Below are 10,899 nucleotides of genomic sequence, written 5' to 3'. Positions count from 1 at the left end.
TGCACCACTGGCTTTGACTCTCCTAGTGGGGGAGAGGTCTCCAAAAATCCAGTTCTACACACTGGTGACTGTGTGTTTTGTGCTACATAAGTGTGGCAGGGTATGCTCAGACGTGAGTCCCTTGCTCACTTTGCCACTGGATTCAAGCAAGCCGGGCTGAAGACGGCTGTAATGCCAGAAACCGGTCCTCGGAAGCTTGTTTCCGGTCCAGGGAAGGCATGGCTTGGCAGTTCGGGCTGGACTGTTCCCATGAGGCACAGGGTCAGACTGATTTGCATATAGCCATGTCTGAACTGGGGTGGCAGAGTGGGCTAAAGAACGGTGATGGATTCAACCCAGATCTTTTGACTGGGTGTGAGTGTTTGATTGGTTCGGATGCTCCGTCCATCACCACCCCCTTTTGTACTGCTTTTGGCCGCCATAAATGTGGCAGGGTATGCTCAGACGTGAGTCCCTTGCTCACTTTGCCACTGGATTCAAGCAAGCCGGGCTGAAGGCGGCTGTAATGCCAGAAACCGGTCCTCGGAAGCTTGTTTCCGGTCCAGGGAAGGCATGGCTTGGCAGTTCAGGCTGGACTGTTCCCATGAGGCACATGGTCAGACTGATTTGCATATAGCCATGTCTGAACTGGGGTGGCAGAGTGGGCTAAAGAACGGTGATGGATTCAACCCAGATCTTTTGACTGGGTGTGAGTGTTTGATTGGTTCGGATGCTCCGTCCATCACCACCCCCTTTTGTACCGCTTTTGGCTGCCATAAGTGTGGCAGGGTATGCTCAGACATGAGTCCCTTGCTCACTTTGCCACTGGATTCAAGCAAGCCAGGCTGAAGACGGGTGTAATGCCAGAAACCGGTCCTCGGAAGCTTATTTCCGGTCCAGGGAAGGCATGGCTTGGCAGTTCTGGCTGGACTGTTCCCATGAGGCACAGGGTCAGACTGATTTGTATATAGCCATGTCTGAACTGGGGTGGCAGAGTGGGCTAAAGAACGGTGATGGATTCAACCCAGATCTTTTGACTGGGTGTGAGTGTTTGATTGATTCGGATGCTCCGTCCATCACCACCCCCTTTTGTACCGCTTTTGGCCGCCATAAGTGTGGCAGGGTATGCTCAGACGTGAGTCCCTTGCTCACTTTGCCACTGGATTCAAGCAAGCCGGGCTGAAGACGGCTGTAATGCCAGAAACCGGTTCTCGGAAGCTTGTTTCCGGTCCAGGGAAGGCATGGCTTGGCAGTTCGGGCTGGACTTTTTCCATGAGGTACAGGGTCAGACTGATTTGCATATAGCCATGTCTGAACTGGGGTGGCAGAGTGGGCTAAAGAACGGTGATGGATTCAACCCAGATCTTTTGACTGGGTGTGAGTGTTTGATTGGTTCGGATGCTCCGTCCATCACCACCCCCTTTTGTACCGCTTTTGGCCGCCATAAGTGTGGCAGGGTATGCTCAGACCTGAGTCCCTTGCTCACTTTGCCACTGGATTCAAGCAAGCCGGGCTGAAGACGGCTGTAATGCCAGAAACCGGTTCTCGGAAGCTTGTTTCCGGTCCAGGGAAGGCATGGTTTGGCAGTTCGGGCTGGACTTTTTCCATGAGGTACAGGGTCAGACTGATTTGCATATAGCCATGTCTGAACTGGGGTGGCAGAGTGGGCTAAAGAACGGTGATGGATTCAACCCAGATCTTTTGACTGGGTGTGAGTGTTTGATTGGTTCGGATGCTCCGTCCATCACCACCCCCTTTTGTACCGCTTTTAGCCGCCATAAGTGTGGCAGGGTATGCTCAGACGTGAGTCCCTTGCTCACTTTGCCACTGGATTCAAGCAAGCCAGGCTGAAGACGGCTGTAATGCCAGAAACCGGTCCTCGGAAGCTCGTTTCCGGTCCAGGGAAGGCATGGCTTGGCAGTTCGGGCTGGACTGTTCCCATGAGGCACATGGTCAGACTGATTTGCATATAGCCATGTCTGAACTGGGATGGCAGAGTGGGCTAAAGAACGGTGATGGATTCAACCCAGATCTTTTGACTGGGTGTGAGTGTTTGATTGGTTCGGATGCTCCGTCCATCACCACCCCCTTTTGTACCACTTTTGGCCGCCATAAGTGTGGCAGGGTATGCTCAGACGTGAGTCCCTTGCTCACTTTGCCACTGGATTCAAGCAAGCCGGGCTGAAGACGGCTGTAATGCCAGAAACCGGTCCTCGGAAGCTTGTTTCCGGTCCAGGGAAAGCATGGCTTGGCAGTTCGGGCTGGACTGTTCCCATGAGGCACAGGGTCAGACTGATTTGCATATAGCCATGTCTGAACTGGGGTGGCAGAGTGGGCTAAAGAACGGTGATGGATTCAACCCAGATCTTTTGACTGGGTGTGAGTGTTTGATTGGTTCTGATGCTCCGTCCATCACCACCCCCTTTTGTACCGCTTTTGGCTGCCATAAGTGTGGCAGGGTATGCTCAGACATGAGTCCCTTACTCACTTTGCCACTGGATTCAAGCAAGCCAGGCTGAAGACAGCTGTAATGCCAGAAACCGGTCCTCGGAAGCTTATTTCCGGTCCAGGGAAGGTATGGCTTGGCAGTTCTGGCTGGACTGTTCCCATGAGGCACAGGGTCAGACTGATTTGTATATAGCCATGTCTGAACTGGGGTGGCAGAGTGGGCTAAAGAACGGCGATGGATTCAACCCAGATCTTTTGACTGGGTGTGAGTGTTTGATTGATTCGGATGCTCCGTCCATCACCACCCCCTTTTGTACCGCTTATGGCCGCCATAAGTGTGGCAGGGTATGCTCAGACGTGAGTCCCTTGCTCACTTTGCCACTGGATTCAAGCAAGCCGGGCTGAAGACGGCTGTAATGCCAGAAACCGGTTCTCGGAAGCTTGTTTCCGGTCCAGGGAAGGCATGGCTTGGCAGTTCGGGCTGGACTTTTTCCATGAGGTACAGGGTCAGACTGATTTGCATATAGCCATGTCTGAACTGGGGTGGCAGAGTGGGCTAAAGAACGGTGATGGATTCAACCCAGATCTTTTGACTGGGTGTGAGTGTTTGATTGGTTCAGATGCTCCGTCCATCACCACCCCCTTTTGTACCGCTTTTAGCCGCCATAAGTGTGGCAGGGTATGCTCAGACGTGAGTCCCTTGCTCACTTTGCCACTGGATTCAAGCAAGCCAGGCTGAAGACGGCTGTAATGCCAGAAACCGGTCCTCGGAAGCTCGTTTCCGGTCCAGGGAAGGCATGGCTTGGCAGTTCGGGCTGGACTGTTCCCATGAGGCACAGGGTCAGACTGATTTGCATATAGCCATGTCTGAACTGGGATGGCAGAGTGGGCTAAAGAACGGTGATGGATTCAACCCAGATCTTTTGACTGGGTGTGAGTGTTTGATTGGTTCGGATGCTCCGTCCATCACCACCCCCTTTTGTACCGCTTTTGGCCGCCATAAGTGTGGCAGGGTATGCTCAGACGTGAGTCCCTTGCTCACTTTGCCACTGGATTCAAGCAAGCCGGGCTGAAGACGGCTGTAATGCCAGAAACCGGTTCTCGGAAGCTTGTTTCCGGTCCAGGGAAGGCATGGCTTGGCAGTTCGGGCTGGACTTTTTCCATGAGGTACAGGGTCAGACTGATTTGCATATAGCCATGTCTGAACTGGGGTGGCAGAGTGGGCTAAAGAACGGTGATGGATTCAACCCAGATCTTTTGACTGGGTGTGAGTGTTTGATTGGTTCGGATGCTCCGTCCATCACCACCCCCTTTTGTACCGCTTTTAGCCGCCATAAGTGTGGCAGGGTATGCTCAGACGTGAGTCCCTTGCTCACTTTGCCACTGGATTCAAGCAAGCCAGGCTGAAGACGGCTGTAATGCCAGAAACCGGTCCTCGGAAGCTCGTTTCCGGTCCAGGGAAGGCATGGCTTGGCAGTTCGGGCTGGACTGTTCCCATGAGGCACAGGGTCAGACTGATTTGCATATAGCCATGTCTGAACTGGGATGGCAGAGTGGGCTAAAGAACGGTGATGGATTCAACCCAGATCTTTTGACTGGGTGTGAGTGTTTGATTGGTTCGGATGCTCCGTCCATCACCTCCCCCTTTTGTACCGCTTTTGGCCGCCATAAGTGTGGCAGGGTATGCTCAGACGTGAGTCCCTTGCTCACTTTGCCACTGGATTCAAGCAAGCCGGGCTGAAGACGGCTGTAATGCCAGAAACCGGTCCTCGGAAGCTTGTTTCCGGTCCAGGGAAGGCATGGCTTGGCAGTTAGGGCTGGACTGTTCCCATGAGGCACAGGGTCAGACTGATTTGCATATAGCCATGTCTGAACTGGGGTGGCAGAGTGGGCTAAAGAACGGTGATGGTTTCAACCCAGATCTTTTGACTGGGTGTGAGTGTTTGATTGGTTCGGATGCTCCGTCCATCACCACCCCTTTTGTACCGCTTTTGGCCGCATAAGTGTGGCAGGGTATGCTCAGACGTGAGTCCCTTGCTCACTTTGCCACTGGATTCAAGCAAGCCGGGCTGAAGGCGGCTGTAATGCCAGAAACCGGTCCTCGGAAGCTTGTTTCCGGTCCAGGGAAGGCATGGCTTGGCAGTTCAGGCTGGACTGTTCCCATGAGGCACATGGTCAGACTGATTTGCATATAGCCATGTCTGAACTGGGGTGGCAGAGTGGGCTAAAGAACGGTGATGGATTCAACCCAGATCTTTTGACTGGGTGTGAGTGTTTGATTGGTTCTGATGCTCCGTCCATCACCACCCCCTTTTGTACCGCTTTTGGCTGCCATAAGTGTGGCAGGGTATGCTCAGACATGAGTCCCTTGCTCACTTTGCCACTGGATTCAAGCAAGCCAGGCTGAAGACGGCTGTAATGCCAGAAACCGGTCATCGGAAGCTTATTTCCGGTCCAGGGAAGGCATGGCTTGGCAGTTCTGGCTGGACTGTTCCCATGAGGCACAGGGTCAGACTGATTTGTATATAGCCATGTCTGAACTGGGGTGGCAGAGTGGGCTAAAGAACGGTGATGGATTCAACCCAGATCTTTTGACTGGGTGTGAGTGTTTGATTGATTCGGATGCTCCGTCCATCACCACCCCCTTTTGTACCGCTTTTGGCCGCCATAAGTGTGGCAGGGTATGCTCAGACGTGAGTCCCTTGCTCACTTTGCCACTGGATTCAAGCAAGCCGGGCTGAAGACGGCTGTAATGCCAGAAACCGGTTCTCGGAAGCTTGTTTCCGGTCCAGGGAAGGCATGGCTTGGCAGTTCGGGCTGGACTTTTTCCATGAGGTACAGGGTCAGACTGATTTGCATATAGCCATGTCTGAACTGGGGTGGCAGAGTGGGCTAAAGAACGGTGATGGATTCAACCCAGATCTTTTGACTGGGTGTGAGTGTTTGATTGGTTCGGATGCTCCGTCCATCACCACCCCCTTTTATACCGCTTTTAGCCGCCATAAGTGTGGCAGGGTATGCTCAGACGTGAGTCCCTTGCTCACTTTGCCACTGAATTCAAGCAAGCCAGGCTGAAGACGGCTGTAATGCCAGAAACCGGTCCTCGGAAGCTCGTTTCCGGTCAAGGGAAGGCATGGCTTGGCAGTTCGGGCTGGACTGTTCCCATGAGGCACAGGGTCAGACTGATTTGCATATAGCCATGTCTGAACTGGGATGGCAGAGTGGGCTAAAGAACGGTGATGGATTCAACCCAGATCTTTTGACTGGGTGTGAGTGTTTGATTGGTTCGGATGCTCCGTCCATCACCACCCCCTTTTGTACCGCTTTTGGCCGCCATAAGTGTGGCAGGGTATGCTCAGACGTGAGTCCCTTGCTCACTTTGCCACTGGATTCAAGCAAGCCGGGCTGAAGACGGCTGTAATGCCAGAAACCGGTCCTCGGAAGCTTGTTTCCGGTCCAGGGAAGGCATGGCTTGGCAGTTCGGGCTGGACTGTTCCCATGAGGCACAGGGTCAGACTGATTTGCATATAGCCATGTCTGAACTGGGGTGGCAGAGTGGGCTAAAGAACGGTGATGGTTTCAACCCAGATCTTTTGACTGGGTGTGAGTGTTTGATTGGTTCGGATGCTCCGTCCATCACCACCCCCTTTTGTACCGCTTTTGGCCGCATAAGTGTGGCAGGGTATGCTCAGACGTGAGTCCCTTGCTCACTTTGCCACTGGATTCAAGCAAGCCGGGCTGAAGGCGGCTGTAATGCCAGAAACCGGTCCTCGGAAGCTTGTTTCCGGTCCAGGGAAGGCATGGCTTGGCAGTTCAGGCTGGACTGTTCCCATGAGGCACATGGTCAGACTGATTTGCATATAGCCATGTCTGAACTGGGGTGGCAGAGTGGGCTAAAGAACGGTGATGGATTCAACCCAGATCTTTTGACTGGGTGTGAGTGTTTGATTGGTTCGGATGCTCCGTCCATCACCACCCCCTTTTGTACCGCTTTTGGCTGCCATAAGTGTGGCAGGGTATGCTCAGACATGAGTCCCTTGCTCACTTTGCCACTGGATTCAAGCAAGCCAGGCTGAAGACAGCTGTAATGCCAGAAACCGGTCCTCGGAAGCTTATTTCCGGTCCAGGGAAGGCATGGCTTGGCAGTTCTGGCTGGACTGTTCCCATGAGGCACAGGGTCAGACTGATTTGTATATAGCCATGTCTGAACTGGGGTGGCAGAGTGGGCTAAAGAACGGTGATGGATTCAACCCAGATCTTTTGACTGGGTGTGAGTGTTTGATTGATTCGGATGCTCCGTCCATCACCACCCCCTTTTGTACCGCTTTTGGCCGCCATAAGTGTGGCAGGGTATGCTCAGACGTGAGTCCCTTGCTCACTTTGCCACTGGATTCAAGCAAGCCGGGCTGAAGACGGCTGCAATGCCAGAAACCGGTTCTCGGAAGCTTGTTTCCGGTCCAGGGAAGGCATGGCTTGGCAGTTCGGGATGGACTTTTTCCATGAGGTACAGGGTCAGACTGATTTGCATATAGCCATGTCTGAACTGGGGTGGCACAGTGGGCTAAAGAACGGTGATGGATTCAACCCAGATCTTTTGACTGGGTGTGAGTGTTTGATTGGTTCGGATGCTCCGTCCATCACCACCCCCTTTTGTACCGCTTTTGGCCGCCATAAGTGTGGCAGGGTATGCTCAGACGTGAGTCCCTTGCTCACTTTGCCACTGGATTCAAGCAAGCCGGGCTAAAGACGGCTTTAATGCCAGAAACCGGTTCTCGGAAGCTTGTTTCCGGTCCAGGGAAGGCATGGCTTGGCAGTTCGGGCTGGACTGTTCCCATGAGGCACAGGGTCAGACTGATTTGCATATAGCCATGTCTGAACTGGGGTGGCAGAGTGGGCTAAAGAACGGTGATGGATTCAACCCAGATCTTTTGACTGGGTGTGAGTGTTTGATTGGTTCGGATGCTCCGTCCATCACCACCCCCTTTTGTACCGCTTTTGGCCGCCATAAGTGTGGCAGGGTATGCTCAGACGTGAGTCCCTTGCTCACTTTGCCACTGGATTCAAGCAAGCCGGGCTGAAGACGGCTTTAATGCCAGAAACCGGTCCTCGGAAGCTTGTTTCCGGTCCAGGGAAGGCATGGCTTGGCAGTTCGGGCTGGACTGTTCCCATGAGGCACAGGGTCAGACTGATTTGCATATAGCCATGTCTGAACTGGGGTGGCAGAGTGGGCTAAAGAACGGTGATGGTTTCAACCCAGATCTTTTGACTGGGTGTGAGTGTTTGATTGGTTCGGATGCTCCGTCCATCACCACCCCCTTTTGTACCGCTTTTGGCCGCCATAAGTGTAGCAGGGTATGCTCAGACGTGAGTCCCTTGCTCACTTTGCCACTGGATTCAAGCAAACCGGGCTGAAGACGGCTGTAATGCCAGAAACCGGTCCTCGGAAGCTTGTTTCCGGTCCAGGGAAGGCATGGCTTGGCAGTTCGGGCTGGACTGTTCCCATGAGGCACAGGGTCAGACTGATTTGCATATAGCCATGTCTGAACTGGGGTGGCAGAGTGGGCTAAAGAACGGTGATGGTTTGAACCCAGATCTTTTGACTGGGTGTGAGTGTTTGATTGGTTCGGATGCTCCGTCCATCACCACCCCCTTTTGTACCGCTTTTTGCCGCCATAAGTGTGGCAGGGTATGCTCAGATGTGAGTCCCTTGCTCACTTTGCCACTGGATTCAAGCAAGCCGGGCTGAAGGCGGCTGTAATGCCAGAAACCGGTCCTCGGAAGCTTGTTTCCGGTCCAGGGAAGGCATGGCTTGGCAGTTCAGGCTGGACTGTTCCCATGAGGCACATGGTCAGACTGATTTGCATATAGCCATGTCTGAACTGGGGTGGCAGAGTCGGCTAAAGACCGGTGATGGATTCAACTCAGATCTTTTGACTGGGTGTGAGTGTTTGATTGGTTCGGATGCTCCGTCCATCACCACCCCCTTTTGTACCACTTTTGGCCGCCATAAGTGTGGCAGGGTATGCTCAGACGTGAGTCCCTTGCTCACTTTGCCACTGGATTCAAGCAAGCCGGGCTGAAGACGGCTGTAATGCCAGAAACCGGTCCTCGGAAGCTTGTTTCCGGTCCAGGGAAGGCATGGCTTGGCAGTTCTGGCTGGACTGTTCCCATGAGGCACAGGGTCAGACTGATTTGCATATAGCCATGTCTGAACTGGAGTGGCAGAGTGGGCTAAAGAACGGTGATGAATTCAACCCAGATCTTTTGACTGGGTGTGAGTGTTTGATTGATTCGGATGCTCCGTCCATCACCACTCCCTTTTGTACCGCTTTTGGCCGCCAAAAGTGTGGCAGGGTATGCTCAGACGTGAGTCCCTTGCTCACTTTGCCACTGGATTCAAGCAAGCCGGGCTGAAGACGGCTGTAATGCCAGAAACCGGTTCTCGGAAGCTTGTTTCCGGTCCAGGGAAGGCATGGCTTGGCAGTTCGGGCTGGACTTTTTCCATGAGGTACAGGGTCAGACTGATTTGCATATAGCCATGTCTGAACTGGGGTGGCAGAGTGGGCTAAAGAACGGTGATGGATTCAACCCAGATCTTTTGACTGGGTGTGAGTGTTTGATTGGTTCAGGTGCTCCGTCCATCACCACCCCCTTTTGTACCGCTTTTAGCCGCCATATGTGTGGCAGGGTATGCTCAGACGTGAGTCCCTTGCTCACTTTGCCACTGGATTCAAGCAAGCCAGGCTGAAGACGGCTGTAATGCCAGAAACCGGTCCTCGGAAGCTCGTTTCCGGTCCAGGGAAGGCATGGCTTGGCAGTTCGGGCTGGACTGTTCCCATGAGGCACAGGGTCAGACTGATTTGCATATAGCCATGTCTGAACTGGGATGGCAGAGTGGGCTAAAGAACGGTGATGGATTCAACCCAGATCTTTTGACTGGGTGTGAGTGTTTGATTGGTTCAGATGCTCCGTCCATCACCACCCCCTTTTGTACCGCTTTTGGCCGCCATAAGTGTGGCAGGGTATGCTCAGACGTGAGTCCCTTGCTCACTTTGCCACTGGATTCAAGCAAGCCAGGCTGAAGACGGCTGTAATGCCAGAAACCGGTCCTCGGAAGCTTGTTTCCGGTCCAGGGAAGGCATGGCTTGGCAGTTCTGGCTGGACTGTTCCCATGAGGCACAGGGTCAGACTGATTTGCATATAGCCATGTCTGAACTGGAGTGGCAGAGTGGGCTAAAGAACGGTGATGAATTCAACCCAGATCTTTTGACTGGGTGTGAGTGTTTGATTGATTCGGATGCTCCGTCCATCACCACTCCCTTTTGTACCGCTTTGGGCCGCCAAAAGTGTGGCAGGGTATGCTCAGACGTGAGTCCCTTGCTCACTTTGCCACTGGATTCAAGCAAGCCGGGCTGAAGACGGCTGTAATGCCAGAAACCGGTTCTCGGAAGCTTGTTTCCGGTCCAGGGAAGGCATGGCTTGGCAGTTCGGGCTGGACTTTTTCCATGAGGTACAGGGTCAGACTGATTTGCATATAGCCATGTCTGAACTGGGGTGGCAGAGTGGGCTAAAGAACGGTGATGGATTCAACCCAGATCTTTTGACTGGGTGTGAGTGTTTGATTGGTTCGGATGCTCCGTCCATCACCACCCCCTTTTGTACCGCTTTTAGCCGCCATATGTGTGGCAGGGTATGCTCAGACGTGAGTCCCTTGCTCACTTTGCCACTGGATTCAAGCAAGCCAGGCTGAAGACGGCTGTAATGCCAGAAACCGGTCCTCGGAAGCTCGTTTCCGGTCCAGGGAAGGCATGGCTTGGCAGTTCGGGCTGGACTGTTCCCATGAGGCACAGGGTCAGACTGATTTGCATATAGCCATGTCTGAACTGGGATGGCAGAGTGGGCTAAAGAACGGTGATGGATTCAACCCAGATCTTTTGACTGGGTGTGAGTGTTTGATTGGTTCAGATGCTCCGTCCATCACCACCCCCTTTTGTTCCGCTTTTGGCCGCCATAAGTGTGGCAGGGTATGCTCAGACGTGAGTCCCTTGCTCACTTTGCCACTGGATTCAAGCAAGCCGGGCTGAAGACGGCTGTAATGCCAGAAACCGGTCCTCGGAAGCTTGTTTCCGGTCCAGGGAAGGCATGGCTTGGCAGTTCGGGCTGGACTGTTCCCATGAGGCACAGGGTCAGACTGATTTGCATATAGCCATGTCTGAACTGGGGTGGCAGAGTGGGCTAAAGAACGGTGATGGATTCAACCCAGATCTTTTGACTGGGTGTGAGTGTTTGATTGGTTCGGATGCTCCGTCCATCAATACCCCCTTTTGTACCGCTTTCGGACGCCATAAGTGTGGCAGGGTATGCTCAGACGTGAGTCCCTTGCTCACTTTGCCACTGGATTCAAGCAAGCCGGCCTGAAGACGGCTGTAATGCCAGAAACCGGTCCTCGGAAGCTTGTTTCCGGTCCAGGGA

Source organism: Lissotriton helveticus, chromosome 7 (genome assembly GCF_964261635.1).
Source record: "Lissotriton helveticus chromosome 7, aLisHel1.1, whole genome shotgun sequence".
In the NCBI taxonomy this organism is placed as follows: Eukaryota; Metazoa; Chordata; class Amphibia; order Caudata; family Salamandridae; genus Lissotriton; species Lissotriton helveticus.
Note: the sequence above shows the minus strand (reverse complement) of the source record.